At 45.0% G+C, this 17,759-nt stretch overlaps 1 protein-coding gene across 1 annotated transcript in view; it reads right to left on the bottom strand.

Annotated features, from left to right (window-relative positions):
- Window positions 1-17,759, bottom strand: part of LOC124795908 (protein jagged-1b) — a 459,586-nt gene that overhangs the window by 418,889 nt on the left and 22,938 nt on the right. The window lies entirely within an intron of this gene.

Raw genomic sequence — 17,759 nt, forward strand, 5'->3', positions numbered from 1 at the left:
ACATAGATAGTCAGGCAGCAGTTAGAGTTGACAGTAAATTGAGTTCATGGTTCGGAGTAGTCTCAGGGGTAAGACAAGGCTGCAACATGTCTCCACTGTTGTTCATAGTATTTACGGATCATATGTTGCAAACAATAGACTGGCTGGGTGAGATTAAGATATGTGAACACAAAGTAAGCAGTCCCGCATATGCGGATGACTTAGCTGTGATGGCAGATTCGATTGAAAGTTTGCAAAGTAATATTTCAGAGCTAGATTAGAAATGTAAGGACTATGGTATGAAGATTAGCATCTCCAAAACGAAAGTAATGTCAGTGGGAAAGAGATATAAACGGATTGAGTGCCAAACAGGAGGAACAAAGTTAGAAGAGGTGGACTGTTTCAAGTACTTAGGATGCATATTCTCACAGGATGGCTACATAGAGAAAGAACTGGAGGCGAGGTGTAGCAAAGCTAATGCAGTGAGCGCTCAGCTACGATCTACTCTCTTACTCTCTTATGCAAGGAGGAAGTCAGTACCAAGACTAAGTTATCTGTGCACCGTTCAATCTTTCGACCAACTTTGTTGTATGGGAGTGAAAGCTGGGTGGATTCAGGTTACCTTATCAATAGGTTGAGGTTACGGATATGAAAGTAGCTAGGATGATTGCAGGTGCTAGTAGATGGGAGGGTGTCCACAATGAGGAACTCATGAACTCTATAGATGTAGCAGTCAGGGCGAACAGGCTTAGATGGTGGGGTCATGTTACACGTATGGGAGAAGCAAGGTTACCCAAGAGACTCATGGGTTCAGCAGTAGAGGATAGGAGGAGTCGGAGTAGACCAAGGAGAAGGTGCCTGGATTCGGTTACGAATGATTTTGAAGTAATAGGCTTAACATCAGAAGAGGCACCAATGTTAGCACTGAATAGGGGATCATGGAGGAATTTTATAAGGAGGACTGTGCTCCAGACTAAACGCTGAAAGGCATAATCAGTCTTAAATGATGATGATGTTGTATACTAAGTCTGTCATTACTCACTTCTCTGGCTAAATGGTTAACGCCAAAAGCCAATTAAAAATTCTGCAATCATAGTGATATGCGACTGGTAACATAATTGACAGTGGATTGGGTTCTAGAGGTTTTTCTGGACAAAGCGCCGGAATTGGTCTCCGGTCTCAGACGTGGCTGAGCACTTAGCAGTAGAATAGTATTACAATTATCACTTCCTAGAAGTGATACAAGTTGTTTTTTCGTAGCGTGAATAAATATCGTAATATTCGAGAGTCATCCGTCATGTGCTCGTAAAACAAACTCGGGACGTCAGCGAACTGCCAACCAGCGCCAGTTATCCATTAAGCCAAAGAAGGGCCGGAACATTTAGTTAGACGGGGGATAAAGAAACGGCGGCTGTGTGGGAGGAGCGAGGGCAGGGCAGGGAGAGGCAGAGGGGGAGAGGGGGAGACGGCTGCTGCCGGTGCTCGCGTGCGCGCCTCGCCTCGCCTCGCAGCGCTTTTTGCTTTTGTGGCGAGAGGAGAGGATCCCCGGGCGGGCGCGTCGCGTGAGCGGACTGCAGATGCGGCGGCGAGGCGCGCAGGCCGCATGGCAAGGAGCGCCCGATACGGCGCCAGATACCGGCCGCCGCTGGCAGGGGGCACGCATGTCGTCGCCGCGCACCGCGCTCCGAATCTGCACTGAAAACACAGCCGTCCACCCTCCACCACGCAAATAAGAAACTCGCCTCCACGTAAACTGCCTGTCACAAAAAGTGAAGCGCGCAGAAGTGGAGGCAGAAACTTCACAATTAAGTGCCTGGTAGAGGGTTCGCCAAACCACTTTTAAGCAGTAATGATTACAAAAAGGAGGAGGCATGTAATGGCAGTTGTGGGGAAGGCGGATGGTCGTCTTCGGTTCATTGGTAGAATTTTGGGATGATGTGGTTCATCCGTAAAGGAGACCGCTTATAAAACACTAATACGACCTATTCTTGAGTATTGCTCGAGCGTTTGGGATCCCTATCAGGTCGGATTGAGTGAGGACATAGAAGCAATTCAGAGGCGGGCTGCTAGATTTGCTACTGGTAGGTTTGATCATCACGCGAGTGTTACGGAGATGCTTCAGGAACTCGGGTGGGAGTCTCTAGAGGAAAGGAGGCGTTCCTTTCGTGAACCGCTACTGAGGAAATTTAGAGAACCAGCATTTGAGGCTGACTGCTGCACAATGTTACTGCCGCCAACTTACATTTCGCGTAAAGACCACAAAGATAAGATAAGAGAAATTAGGGCTCGTACAGAGGCATATAGGCAGTCATTTTCCCCTCATTCTGTTTGGGAGTGGAACAGAGAGAGAAGATGCTAGTTGTGGTACGAGGTACCCTCCGCCACGCACCGTATGGTGGATTGCGGAGCATGTATGTAGATGTAGATGTAGAATCACATTTACTAAGGACCTGGAGGTAGGAGCCTCCTTACCAGCAGGGCGTTGCACCATCTCTGGCCTGGATACATGCTCGTGTGGGAAGGGTGACGCACAATACCGTTCTATCCACTCGTGAAGCAAGATGGCCCCCACCTGTTGTAAATGATCCTCGATAGTCTATATGCTGGCACTGGAACGCAGTTGACATCGGAACTGGTCCCACCGATTTTCTATCGGAGACAGATTTGAGGATCATGCTAGTCACTGGAGTACGTCAGCATGAGGCAAACGGTCCTTAAAGACACATGCCGTGTGTGGACGAGCAGTAACGTACTGAAAAATGGTACCACGATATTGTCGCATGAGAGGTAAGCGAATTTCTATCGGAGACAGATTTGGGGATCTTGCTAGTCACTGGAGTACCTCAACATGAGGCAAACGGCTCGTAGATACACGTGCCGTCTGTGGACGAGCAGTATCATATTGAAAAATGGTACCACGACATTGTCGCATGAGAGGTAGCACATGGGGACGCAGCATGATCAAATGGTTCAAATGGCTCTGAGCACTGCGGAACTTAACTTCTGAGGTCATCAGTTCCCTATAACTTAGAACTACTTAAACCTAACTAACCTAAGGACATCACACACATCCATGCCCGAGGCAGGATTCGAACCTGCGACCGTAGCGGTCGTGCGGTTCCAGACTGAAGCGCCTACAACCGCTCGGTCACCGAGGCCGGTGCAGCATGATCCTCCCTCATGGTACTCAGAAGTGGCCGAATGGAACCTTCACGACCTGTGTACCTGCTCTCACATACCCATGCAGCCCAACATGGAGACACTGTCACAGATCTAGATAACGCACCATTCGACCAGCCTGCCGAATGGAAGTCCCTTTCAAACTCTGTCCCGCTCTGATAACGCTATCTAACACGAATACATTGCATCTCTGTGTCTTTTATAGTAATCTCTCAACATCTGACGCTGTTCACGCCCCTTATATGCCGTACTAGGCACTGTAGGAACATTAAACACGAACGAGACTAGTGCACTCTGGAGGCCGTTATATCTATTACAGAGAATTGATATATACCCACCAATGGTGTGTACGTGTATGAAGCTACATTGACATCGAAGCATGTTATCTGTGTGCTTCACTCTTTTTGTCAGGGAGTGTAGACTTCAGGTTTTCTCAACTTGATTCACTAACGATGTGCTTCCTGGGTTTTATTACAGTTGCAGATTCAATTTTATTGAAAAATATTTCGACGATCGACCCTGACTTCTTCAAGTGTTGCGAGCTGTATTATTAGACGTCCTCACTGTCTGCACTCCTACCCGACAGAACTATTGATGTATTTCCGATCTCTAAGAAAACCCCTAAGGCGCTGGGTGCAACGTACCCTCTCTCTATCTCTCTCTCTCTCTCTCTCTCTCTCTCTTACACACACACACACACACACACACACACACACACACACACACACACAAACCACAGTAACCTAATGTTTTTCACGCCTGTTTGATCAAACACAGGATATGAGAAATTATTACGTCATAAGGATTCGAACCAGCTAGCTTTGTATCGGCGGGCACCGAGCGAACGTGTATTATCGAACTCTGTCTATAGGTAGGATCCAGAAAGACATAGGACATACACCAGTGCCATCAAAGACTACGCCTTCCTTCCCCAAAGTGAAATTTTCACTCTGCAGCGGAGTGTGCGCTGGTATGAAACTTCCTGGCAGATTAAAGCTGTGTGCCGGACCGAGACTCGAACTCAGGACCATTGCCTTTCGCGGGAAAGTGCTCTACCAACTGAGTTACCCAAACACGACTCACGACCTGTCCTCACAGCTTTAATTCCGCCAGTACCTCGTCTCCTACCTTCCAAACTTTGCAGAAGCTCTCCTGCATACCTTGCAGAACTGGCACTCCTGGAAGAAAGGATATTCCTGAGACATGGCTTAGCCACAGCCTAGGGGATGTTTACAAAGTGAAATTTTAACTCTGCAGCGGAGTGTGCGCTGATATGAAATTTCCTGGCAGATTAAAACTGTAGCCGGCCGGAGAGGCCGTGCGGTTCTAGGCGCTACAGTCTGGAGCCGAGCGACCGCTACGGTCGCAGGTTCGAATCCTGCCTCGGGCATGGATGTGTGTGATGTCCTTAGGTTACTTAGGTTTAATTAGTTCTAAGTTCTAGGCGGCTGATGACCTCAGAAGTTAAGTTGCATAGTGCTCAGAGCCATTTGAACCAGATTAAAACTGTGTTCTGCACTTTCCCGAGAAAGGCAAAGGTCCCGAGTCCGAGTCTCGGTCCGGCACACAGTTTTATCTGCCAGGAAGTTTCACGCCTTCCTTGTTTGGAGGCAGAAACATTTCAGCTTGGTTTTGACAGTATTAATCGTATTCGCACAGTATTAATTCTTAGCAAGAGCGCTAATAATCCAGGTGTTGAATGTCCTTAAGTTACAAACTCCACAAACGCTCTCCCTCTCTCTATCTCTCTCTCTCTCTCTCTCTCTCTCTCTCTCTCTCTCTCTCTCTTACACACACACACACACACACACACACACACACAAACCACAGTAACCCAAGGTTTTTCACGCCTGTTTGATCAAACACAGGATATGAGAAATTATTACGTCATAAGGATTCGAACCAGCTACCTTTGTATCGGCGGGCACCGAGCGAACGTGTATTATCGAATTCGACTGCTGAGTCTCGCTTAAACAGATTGTGATTAGACCAGTCATTATTATTTAAATGCATTAAAGCGAAATTTAATTGCTTACATTTTCAAGGGCAGTGGCCTTGGCGCTTCGTGACCCGTTACGCAGAGGCTGCGTCGCTTGCGTGCAAGACTCGGGACAGCGCCTACGCACGCAGAGGCAGCAGCGGCGGCCGGGCCAGACGCCGCTGGAGATGGCATCTGGCACGGGGGCCGCGGCGCGCGGGTCCTGGGTTCGTGCGCGCACGCCCGGCAGCCTAACAGACGGCTCCCCGCCGCTGATGACTATTCATGAGGGCGCCGCCGCCGCCGCAGCCGTCGTCGCCGGCCGCTGGGAACCGCTGCGCAGCAGTCTGGCCGCTCGCTGCAGCCGCGCCGCGCGCAGCACGGCCTTGAGGCAGGATCCGACCTGTTCACGGTTGCGCGCCCAGCTCCCGCCTGGCCCCGGAGTTATTTTTGGGAGCGTTTCATTAACCCCTTCACTGCCAAAAAACCGGCTCCGCCGCCGCCTTTAAAACGCGCAGCTGCTGCCGCCGCCGTCGCCAACGCCCTACACTCGGATCCGTCTCCGGGGACGACAAACGCGATACACAGGTCGACGAGGCGGCGAAATGCTTGCCTGCCGTAGACTGCATCCGACTGATCAGGGTTGCCGACCACTCCGTACTGTAAGGGAGATTTCCCGAATTTGAGTGTAAAAAGAAATTATCCGATATAGACCTCACACTGGAAGCTAAAATCCAATACTTTTTATTTTACGCTAATTTCTCTCACTCGTGTAGCTAATTTGCCGAAATTAAAAAAATGGTTCAAATGGCTCTGAGCACTATGCGACTTAACATCTGAGGTCATCGGTCGCCTAGAACTTAGAACTAATTAAACCTAACCAACCTAAGGACATCACACACATCCATGCCCGAGGCAGGATTCGAACCTGTGACCGTAGCGGTCGCTCGGTTCCAGACTGTAGCAGCGTCTAGAACCGCACGGCCACTCCGGCCGGCTGCCGAAATTACACCAGTGTCAGGTCTGTATGTCTCTGATTAACACATTCAAGACGGTAAGGGTTAAAGTTATGACAAGACGAATCATTCACAAGAACAGAATCACCTTCATCGTTATTTTCAGAATCACTTGAAAACACTGCTACCTTACGCTTCTTTACCAGTCTTATAGCGCCACTGTCACTGGAATAGTCATCAGAACCATAAAACCATTCATCCGAACAGTAATCGGGATCTTCATTCTCACTGGGAAAGTCAGAATAATCATTGTCAAAAACCTGCGAAAGTATTTCAGATTCGCTCGTTTCCCTCTGTTTTGTTTTGTGTAGAACCATATCTAATAGCAGAAGGAACTTCGAGACGAAAACAGTAACTATCTGAAATTTCGAAATATAATCAAAATACTAAACAAACAGAAGGTGCATGAAGGCAATCAAGTTTGATATATTTACTACTCTTGTAAACACGGGCCGGTCGAAGTGACCGTGCGCTTCAAGGCGCTACAGTCTGTAACCGCGAGACCGCTACGGCAGCACGTTCGAATCCTGCCTCGGGCATGGATGTGTGTGATGTCCTTAGGTTAGTTAGGTTTAACTAGTTCTAAGTTCCAGGGGACTAATGACCTCAGAAGTTGAGTCCCATAGTGCTCAGAGCCATTTGAAACATTTGTAAACACGGAAATAGACGAAATAATTAAAATATATCACAGGAGATGACATCCAAGGACAGCGTGTAGACAACATCCGTTATCTCGAGATTCGTCCGTGACGAATGGCTCGCGAAACACGTGTACATTCGGTATCCGTCAAGAATGTGTTACTATACTGAAGCGTGAACCTGTCTTATTGCACGTTTGTCAGATTCACGATATAGGACATCACATTACTTGCTTATTATTAGACTATGCATTTAAGTTGGAATTTGCCTTATTCACACCGTTAGCAAGTAGCTATCAAAGTAAATTACGTGTTACAGTCTCGGTTTTACAAAACAGTTCGAAGTGTGAAAAGTTTGTGACAAAATTGAAAAATTCTTCATTTAAACGAGCCAATACTAACTGCTGCTCCGAACCAAAGGCAATAACGTGTAGGCGATAGGAACTAATAATCAATAGTCGACAGTGCCACACTCGACATTAGTTTTTAGTCGTATGAATGAAGTTTGCAGACAGTCAGAAGGATACACAAGAGTAGGTCGAAATCGAAGTAATGGCTTTACATTAAATGTTACAAAATAGAGAAAAACAATATTGTAAGGCTGGAGCATGATAGAGTGCTAAAAATACCACTTTTCACTAGGGCAAAGAAGAATAGCAAGAGCCAAAATCAGTTGGAGGGATTTAGAATAACTGCTACAGATAGGCGTAACAGCAAAGTAAAATACGTACACAGAAAGGAACAGTCGTATTTTGGAAAGATTTGTAGACGTGACCAATACGTGAGCGTATGGTTAAGTCAAGGGCTCTACTGATATTACAAGAAAGAAACGATCGGCTTGGTGACATTAAATTCCTTCGTACCACTAAGTATTGTTTTAGTTGGACGCCAGTAACCCCCTCCCCTACTCCCCCCTCCCTCCCCGCTCGAATAAATGTCATATGCCCCGAACAATGTGTCGTACAATATTATAGTTTTCCAGGAACATTCAGTGGTATTTGCATAGACTGCCTGCAAAATGTTTTACGATTAGAGTTAGTAATAAAGATGTACTAAATTGAAGCTTCATGGCTGATGCTGCAGTTTTTCTGCATGAACAGGGAAAATGTAGTAAGCGATAAAGATTTTTTTGTGGGAAGTCGCTGACTGGTGCTATTCTCAAATACTGGATGAGTGAAGTCTGGTAATTTTCGCACCATGAGTTACGCCACCTCAAGACAAATAGACAGTTTTTTTAACCTTTAATGATGGTGTCATACCTTTAAAATTAGATTATTGCTTTTAATGTGTAGATTATGGGGGCTTTTTAAATTTTTAAGCTTTTTTTATAACTATATGAAAAACTGAAAGTCAAATTCTTGTTGCCTCTGGACGCTGTTAGATCGTGCCTCGGATTAATTGCGGCTGGGAAGCTGCATTTATTTGTGGAGATAAGTGATCGTCTCTAATTGGTAGTAGTAGAGATGTTCGCCCGAGAGACAGCCGGAGCGACTTACTTGGAGGGGGGAAACTAACATGACGGGATGTCTTCTTACCGGCAGAGTGAACCTGCCCGACGTTAGACACGCATCACTGGTTTCCTATTTACGTACGACGCGAACCGGAGCCCGGAGAGGCCGTACACTGCGCAGCGGCTATTGTGAGACCGGGAGCGACTAGGGCTAACATCTCGAGCGACGGGAGCTCGCCAGTGCAAACACCGGCGCTGCCGCAGGTGTGCGGGCGGCAGTGGCGGCGGGGCCTTTAATGTGGAACTGCAAACACCCCACTCAACCTTGCGGTACATCTCAAGCACTGCGAAGTGTGTCTTACCACCGGTCCAGACTGCAGTCACAAACGGGAGGACCGAAAAATGTATGTTCAGTTCAACACTCAACTGTCAACTGTTAGCCTCAGGCCAAGCCGTTCTCTTCAGCCAACGTATGCAACTGATATTTCACCGATAGCAAGTCACGAACCTTCCTGGCGGAGAAGCCACCTTCTTTCGGAAAGATGTAATGGCTGCTGCTAACTGTAAAGTTGTACGTATATGTGTAAACACCTGAAGATGACAAACCATTCTTGAAACCTACAGTGTTGCCTAACATACTTTATAATCACAGCATTTATTAAAGGTGGCTACTATGTTCACTGTTAATCATTAAAAATGAAATACAGTATAATAGTATTTCTTGAAGAGACAAAAATACGAAAAAGAGCACATTGTTGTTAGCAATGAGGAATACTAGTCCCTGAAAATAAACAGGAGAAAATTTGTTGTTCTGGGATCGGCAGACTGGAGCTTGGCAGCAGTGTATGTTTTTACGCGTACTTTTCCGATCAGTCCTTATTTACTTCCTTTACCAGATTTGTTTTATGCATCGTATCTCCCAGCAGCATATTCAGAGTATTCGACGCTTCGCATTACCCTGTCTCCCTTTCAGCCCTTCCACTATCATTATTTTCGGAGTGAAACATAATTACGTTTTGTGATTGCAATTAATGTTGTAGTCAGACGCAACCATACGAAATACATATATATTTCCCGCCGATTCCTTTTTAAAGGTGGGGAGGGTTGAGACATACATGGCAATTCGTAAATACCCTCGGGTTTCAGAAGATGATTGAGAAAAATTAAAAGACATGAAGCAACATGCACACATCAACGAACAGTGCCTCTCTCCAAGTTTGTAACTCACATTACAGGTGCTCGATATGGGCACCAATTGTGACGCAGCATACTAAATACGTGCGTGCAATTCATCGACACGAATTGTCCGCGAAGACGACGCAGCAGTCTGCTTTGTAAATGTGTTCATTGGGTTCAAATGGTTCAAATGGCTCTGAGCACTGTGGGACTTAACATCTGAGGTCATCAGTCCCCTAGAACTTAGAACTACTTAAACCTAGCTAACCTAAGGACATCACATACATCCATGCCCGAGGAAGGATTCGAACCTGCGACCGTAGCGGTCGGGCGGTTCCAGACTGACGCGCTTAGAGCCGCTCGCCACACCGGCCGGTCTCATTGGGTTGCCTGTCTGCAGACGCGAACTAATTCGATACGACAATACGGAGCACAGGGTTAACATTGAAACTCGAAGACAGAACAATCCAGAGATGCAAGCTATAATAGTTATAATAATAAGAATCATGGAAACCATTAGCAGGTTTCCCTTTACCAGTAGGACACTGATACGCAGCAATAACAGGCAGTAAATTCATTCTTGCGCTCTGATAACCTATCGTGGGACTAATAATAAGCCTCAGTGATAGTGAAAGGGTTAAATTACCTTATCATTCAAGAAATCTCAAACTTAAAAAGTCGATATTATCAGCATATTTTTTACTGCATCCTTCATAGCGATTCACAGAAATAAAGCTCTGGATATCAACTGTTGTTTCGTGATAATATGCATAATTTGGGAGTGCTGTAGCGTAAATAGCGTTCGAAGGTTCCTGGGGGATGGGAGACTGATAAGATCATGAGTAAATAATGCGCTCTATCGTGCCGAAATCTATGTATAATAAAATATGCATGTGGAAGAAACCAGTGAAAGTAAATGTAATTACGTACGGAATCGTGGTAGTAGGGCTGTAGTCAAGCCGTGCTCATTTCATCGCATGTAGATCATTAATTTGGGGGAGCTCCTGAACGTCCGCATTTCATTCATTAGTCCTGATGCAAGCGTATCTAGTGCTCGTATCTTGATGGTTATCTCTGTGAAATATTCATGTTAATTGCGACGTAATAGGACGTTGCCTGGGAGCAATGGAGGCAGCGATGTTGTCTGTAGTTACACGAGTAACGGAACCAGATTCCTAGAGGTAACGGTTTCGTTCCGTCAAGAACAAACGCAATTCTGCCAAAAAACTGAGAGAAGACGAAAAGATTTTCTACTACAGAAACTGACAACAGTGCAGAACACAGAAGAAGAACGCTTAGTCAGTGGCGAGTTTGCTGAATAGTACCTCGTCCTCGGACAGAACACCTGGAAGGAAAAACTTATACAAACTACGTGAAAACATGTCCTCGCACGGAACGAGATAGCTGACGTTGACGTGGACGGGACACAGCGCCCACGTCACATGAAACGTGCTAGTTAACGTTGTTTGTGACTGCAGCGCTCTGCAGCGGCAGCTGTCAGATATTTGTGGCTCGCAAACCATACAATTTGTTTACGAAAATGCACGCGTGTAAAATTCCTAGGTTTGCTCTATTGAAACAATCTGAGAAGAACAGTGATGTGCATAACTAAAACACTAAAGGGAAACATTATCTTTATTACCCACTGTCAAAGCTGTCAGTGGCTCAGAAAGGAGTTCAATATGCAGCAACAAAAATGTTTGGTTCAAATGGCTCTGAGCACTATGGGACTTAACTTCTGAGGTCATCAGTCCCCTAGAACTTAGAATTACTTAAACCTAGCTAACCTAAGGACATCACACACATACATGCCCCAGGCAGGATTTGAGCCTGCCACCGTAGCGGTTGCGCGGTTCCAGACCGAAGTGCCTAGAACCTCTCGGCCACCCCGGCCGGCTAATGTTTGGACATTCAGCCAATAACGTACAATGTCTGACATGTGATGAAGTGAGTTCTAAATCTAATTTCAAATCATTTGTCTTAGACAACTCCTTTTGCTCCATTGACGAATTTGCCGGCCGTTGTGACCGAGCGGTTCTAGGCGTTTCAGTCTGGAACCACGCGACCGCTACGGGCGCAGGTTCGAATCCTGCCTCGGGCATGGATGTGTGTGATGTCCTTAGTTTAGTTAGGTTTAAGTAGTTCTAAGTTCTAGGGGACTGATGACCTCAGATGTTGAGTCCCATAGTGCTCAGAGCCATTTGAACCATTGACGAATTTCTACTTAAAATCTGGTAGCCAGAAAAAATAAATAAATAAGTAAAATTAAGGGTAGTTGCATGAACAGGACTAAAAACAATACTGTGTTCATTAATGTTAACATTAATCATGTGTACGTTTCCTGTAAACTGACTCGTTCCACGTCATTAAGATGAAGGAATCGTTCAAATGATCGTGGAACACGTAACTGACTAATTGACACCCCTCTTGTCCACATACTAGTGATGTTGTTCTGTCTGTAGTATACATAAATACATGTTATAGGGCAAAATTAAAAACTCAACGTGAAGTCAGTTGAGTATAAAAGTTCACAAAATTGTCTGGAATCACTCCCGAGAGAGCACAATTACTCATATATTTACTTAACATTGAATATTACAGAAAAAATTTCTGCTAAATTAATAAGGAGGTCCCTCAGTCTTTTAGAAAACGCGATGGTGAATAAAAAACTTTTGAACATAACACGAACCCGCTAGTGGTTACTCACTACTACGTAATTCGGCGGCCTTACCTACACTATTCGGAACTCCCGTAACATACTACCTTGTATTTCATCTTGTGATCTCCTGAAGCCTTTATTCACCGACATGTCATTAACTGACATTCACACCTGCCAGCTATCAAAAACCAAAAATCTTGAGACTCAGTCTCAAAAATCAGGAGAATCAGAAGATTCGAATGGCCAAAAGCCGCTGCTCATTTTTTTATAAACCAATGACAACCTATTTGAGTCTTTCTCTATGGTGTCATAAAGCTATATAACGGCTATAAAAACACAAATGGAAATACTGAAAGAGGACAGATAACTATCGGTATGTAGGTCGCGCACGACTTCCTGTTTTCTATAAACTTCGATACGAATATCGATTAAAACCGACTAATGAGCAGACGAATTCCGACCTTTGGCAAAAAATTGAAATGGAGGTTTTTCAAAACAAGTATCGTAGGTCAGACAATAACAAATAAAAATAGGATGCATTAATCGGGAGGCGGGAGGAAATGTGGAAAATTGGGAGTTTCCCGTCTAACTCTAGAGAGTTGGCAGGTACGGAAATTTCGTTCTAACAATTCTACCAAGAACAAAGAGTTTTTGATGAATCTTCAATATGCTGTTGCCTTAAAAGGGAATACATTCGTAACACGCAAGTTCTGATATGAAAATAATTAAATGTGAAAATTCTTCAACCACCAATATGAGGTTTCACATTTCGTTACAACGGTACAACGTTTGTAAGTAGGCTGCTTAGGTTTCTATGTTGGTAACGCCACGTAGCGCTCTGTATGAAACTCACTGACTGTGCTGTGTGCAGTCTGTGGCTGGTTTGCATTGTTGGAATATTTGCTATTGTAGTGTTGGGCAGTTGGATGTGAACAGCGCGTAGCGTAGTTGGAGATGAGCCGCCAGCAGTGGTGGATGTGGGGAGAGAGGTGGCAAGAGTTTTGAGAGCCGACGATCTGGACGTGTGTCCGTCAGAAATACGAAATTTGTAAGACTTTGAACACTATTAAGGTAAATACATTGTTTGGTCTCTATCAAAATCTTTCATTTGCTAACTATGCCTATCAGTAGTTAGTGCCTTCAGTAGTTAGAATCTTTTATTTAGCTCGCAGTATTGGCGCTCGCTGTATTGCAGTAAGCCGGCCGAAGTGGCCGTGCGGTTAAAGGCGCTGCAGTCTGGAACCGCAAGACCGCTACGGTCGCAGGTTCGAATCCTGCCTCTGGCATGGATGTTTGTGATGTCCTTAGGTTAGTTAGGTTTAACTAGTTCTAAGTTCTAGGGGACTAATGACCTCAGCAGTTGAGTCCCATAGTGCTCAGAGCCATTTGAACCATTTGTATTGCAGTAGTTCGAGCAACGAAGATTTTTGTGATGTAAGTGATTCATGAAAGGTATAGGTTATTGTTAGCCATGGCCATTCTTTTGTAGGGATTATTGAAAGTCAGGTTGCGTTGCGCTAAAAATATTGTTTGTCAGTTTAGTGATGATCAGAATAAGTGAAAAGAGAAATGTCGGAGTACGTTCAGTTTTGCTCAGCTGTTTGAAAATCAAATAACATAAGAGGTTTACCAGCACAGTAATTCATAAATTTTTCTAAGGGGACGTTACACGTTCCGAAGCACGTTGCCGAAATATCGCAGAACTTATTTTGTGTTTCACGCACAGCAGTGTCCCCACAAAGTGAAATAACAGGAAGTGACTCGTATAGCACCACGTAAAAGTCACCTAACTCGTCTCGTGTGAGGACGACTTCACGCTTGCGTTACGCCAGTGTGTGCGCATGGTTTCGTAGCCTCGCATGGTTTCGTAGCCTCGATTCTGACATCGTGTGCGCGATGGCCCAATGCCACCTGGAGAGGAGTTGGGCGGGCGCGCTCTCCGGGCGGCTCCAGTAGCGAGCGGCCTCGGCGACGACCCGTGGGACGGCCGCTGGAGGCGGCGTGTCAGCTGTCAAGCGGGCGGGCTCGGACGTCACTCACGTATGCAGATGGCGGACTCGTCGCGGCTCCGCAGACACCCACGGCGCTCGCTCTAGCCCGTTTACAACCGCCCTCCCGCTGAGCAACACGTGTTCTCTTCCGATTCCGGAGAGCTCAATCGTTTCCGCGGATCTGCGGCTAAGCAGTCCTTCACATCAGATCGCGATCGGGAGTCTGATGGCCAGAATTCCCTTGGTCGTGTTCTGTCATCGCATTTTCCCGGGCACAGCAAGGAAGGTATCGTGTTCTAAGCAGACGATATGCCGCCTTTCCCCGTTTAAACTCCTATATATCCTTACAGTGTCATAGAACCTGAGCGTTAAAGCTCTACTAACTGTGATTTTTTCCAGTAAAAACGTCCATGTCTCCTTGCATCGAACAAAATCAATGATACATTTTGTGTGGAAACGGACGTTATTAACGGAGTAACTTAAACAATAAGTGACAACATTCCTTAATGGACTCACAGGGGAAGTGCGTGGCCTCGAATGCTCATAACAGCACGGAAATGTGATTGGATTCCAAACACCATCTATCTATCGCTTTCGCCTTGTCCCGCGGTTACGGAGGGTCGGCCATAGTTAATCGGATTTGGCATGTTAATTTTAAGGGGTGGCCGGATGCCCTTCCTGCCGCCACCTCTTTACCCCCCTGGACGGAAATAGTGTACCCCAACTGTCTGCGTCTAGTGGAATCCTTGAAATAGTGTGAATGTGTTCAGATGTTTGCGAGCTGTGTAAATGAGGCGGAACGTGGGGACCAGCCCGGTATTCACCTAGCGGGATGTGGAAAACCACCTAAAAACCACATGCTTGGAATCCAAACGCCTCGCCACAAACACAGTGGTAGCCATTCGCACGCAGAATTACGCGTCTTACCACGAGACACATCTGAATGATCTGCTATTCAAGATCTAAGGTAGGAACTTCGGTAAAGCGAAGCAGCAAACATTCCCGTCTACTACTACTCCGTCAGTAACCGCGCACTTTCGGTGGAGGCAGCTTTTTTTTTGCTAATGATGGCTTGTGATTTCAGTGTTACGGCGTCAACAAAACTACGTCAGCCACCAGAAAGGATAATTTAATTTAAAAGAAGTATTGTAATTGTACGTTACGACGGAAAGTATGTTACATGAGGAACAACTTTAAGTATGTGAAAATTCAGCCGGCCGTGGTGGCCGAGCGGTTCTAGGCGCTTCAGTCCGGTACCACGCTGCTACGGTCGCAGGTTCGAATCTTGCCTCGGGCATGTATGTGAGTGATGTCGTTAGGTTAGTTAGGTTTAAGTAGCTCTACGTCTAGGGGACTGATGACCTCAGATGTTAAGTCCCATAGTGCTTAGAGCCATTTGAACCATTTTTGAAAATTTAGTTTATGACGGACAAAGAGACTTCACTCAATAGCAAATGATTATAATACATCATCTACCGGACAAATATCCTCTCGTGCTCTTTAAAATTTTAAGATTCTCAATCGACACCACATTTGCTGCACATCATTTCGCAGTATGTTTCTCTGATTTGTTTTGTTTCTTACTTTTAGACATATCATTTCACAAAATATTTGGCGGTATTTTTAAAAAGATTATTTCAGTGCTTTTTATTTTTAGTTAACAGAGAACAGAAGCGTTCGGAATATGGTGCTACAGAAGAAAACTGAAGATTAGATGGGTCAATCACGTAACTAATTACGAAATATTGAATTGAATTGAGGAGACAAGGAATTTGTGGTGTAACCTGACCAAACGAAGGGATCGGTTGGTAGAACACATTCTGAGACATTAAGTGACCACGAATTTAGTATTGGAGGGAAGTGTGGGTGGTATAAATCGTAGAGGGAGCTGAATGCATTAAGCAGAATCTGAAAGATATAGGTTGCAGTACTTATTTAGACATGAACAGGCTCGCACAAGATAGAGTAACGTGGAGAGCTGCATTCATCCAGTCTTCGAACTGAAGACCACAACAACAACAACAGTTAAATATCACACCGATGTAATTTCTTACGCGCAGAATAGCTAGGCTTTCAAGATATGAACTTTCTGACACTTCATTTACATAACTAGCAGCAACTTTCTCTCAAATAACCAATTTGGTTTTTCTTATTGACCCTGGTTACTTTCAAATGATTTCTTTTTTTTTTTGCAAAACTAAGACCCCACGCTGGTCAGTTTGACACTCCATCTCTCCATTTCCCACTCCTCGTTCAACTATAATATACGGTTAAAAATGCGTTGTGTAATTTTCGTTCAAGTCACTAATTAAGGTTTTCTTAATTACCCTGAGTACTTTCAAGCAATTAAATCTTCCTTTGCAAAACTATATCTCACGCTGGTCATTTTAATACCTCATTTCTCCCTTTCCCCACTCCTTGTTTGGCTACGAAAATTCCGACAAATATCCATTGTGCAATTTCAAAGGAGTCTTGCTTTCCTTCCGCTCAAACATTTGTTCTTAAAAGGGCATAATGAAGACAGCACGATGTTGATCTAGCTAGTACGGATACTGGCTAAAATAGCAAGAAGCAATTATTTCTCGAAAGTAACTAAATAAACTAAGAGACCTCTGATATACGATAGCTGCGTTGTGGTCGCGGGGAAAATATGTAGCGGCACCTCACACTTACTGCGACTTAAGCCTACTGTATGAGACGTGATGCCGTTGTTCCTTCTGCATTGGTGAGAAGTGGGCAGACTTTCACGAAAAGCTTCGGTCTCGTGGGAGCATTCCTTAGGCAGGCCATTTGAAAGCGTAGCGCCATAAAACGGAGCAGTTCATGGTTGGAAACTCTGCCTCCTGTACTGAGTGCCGTGATGAAAGCGCTCAACACAGTTCCACGTGCCGTGCACACTACGCTCAGGCAATGAATAAAATTACCGAGTCACATAAAACGGATGAGTACATCATCCCGCGGAGGTTCCGCCGCACCTCTCGCGCTTTATGATCAAGAGTATCTCAGGAGCTTTTACACTGAATATAATTTCTTCGACGAAGTACATTCATTTCATCTTTCAATTTATTTAATCTCCGCGAATTGCTTCAAATTACTCTTACGCTACTTCTAAAAATTACTGCATGTGAAATCAGTCACTGAACTAGTAATCGGTGGGAGTGGCCATTAAATTGCTTCCTTCCTCCCCGACTGAATTTTTCCGTAGTTTTCTTTAACTAATTCAGATATATACTGCGATCTGCATATATACATCATAGATGTCTGAGACCTAAAAAGGTCTCTGGACCATATAGCTTCTTTAAACACCGGAATGGTTCTTACATTAAGGCTGAGGCTCCTCCCACTCCTCCAAATGAACTACAACTTTGTCTCTATGGGACTTTGTGTCTGCGAACCTTGGACTGTAAGCTTGTTACTTGCCTTCCTGCCATTCTTTTTGTCATTTGTAACCACTGTATTGGATAGATAATCCACTACAACATCGAATAACTTCTCCCCTATAACGACTGGAGATGGACTAGCTTTTGTGCTGTACAAATGAATGTGTGACGTAACATGTTGCTCTCTTTGGATATTCTCTATTTTGTCTACAATTCTATCTGGTGCGGGTCCAGATCTGACGAACAATATTCACGTACGAGTCGAGCGAGGGTTTTGTAAACTACATTTCGTAGATGAACTACACTTCCATA

Source organism: Schistocerca piceifrons, chromosome 4 (genome assembly GCF_021461385.2).
Source record: "Schistocerca piceifrons isolate TAMUIC-IGC-003096 chromosome 4, iqSchPice1.1, whole genome shotgun sequence".
NCBI lineage: Eukaryota > Metazoa > Arthropoda > Insecta > Orthoptera > Acrididae > Schistocerca > Schistocerca piceifrons.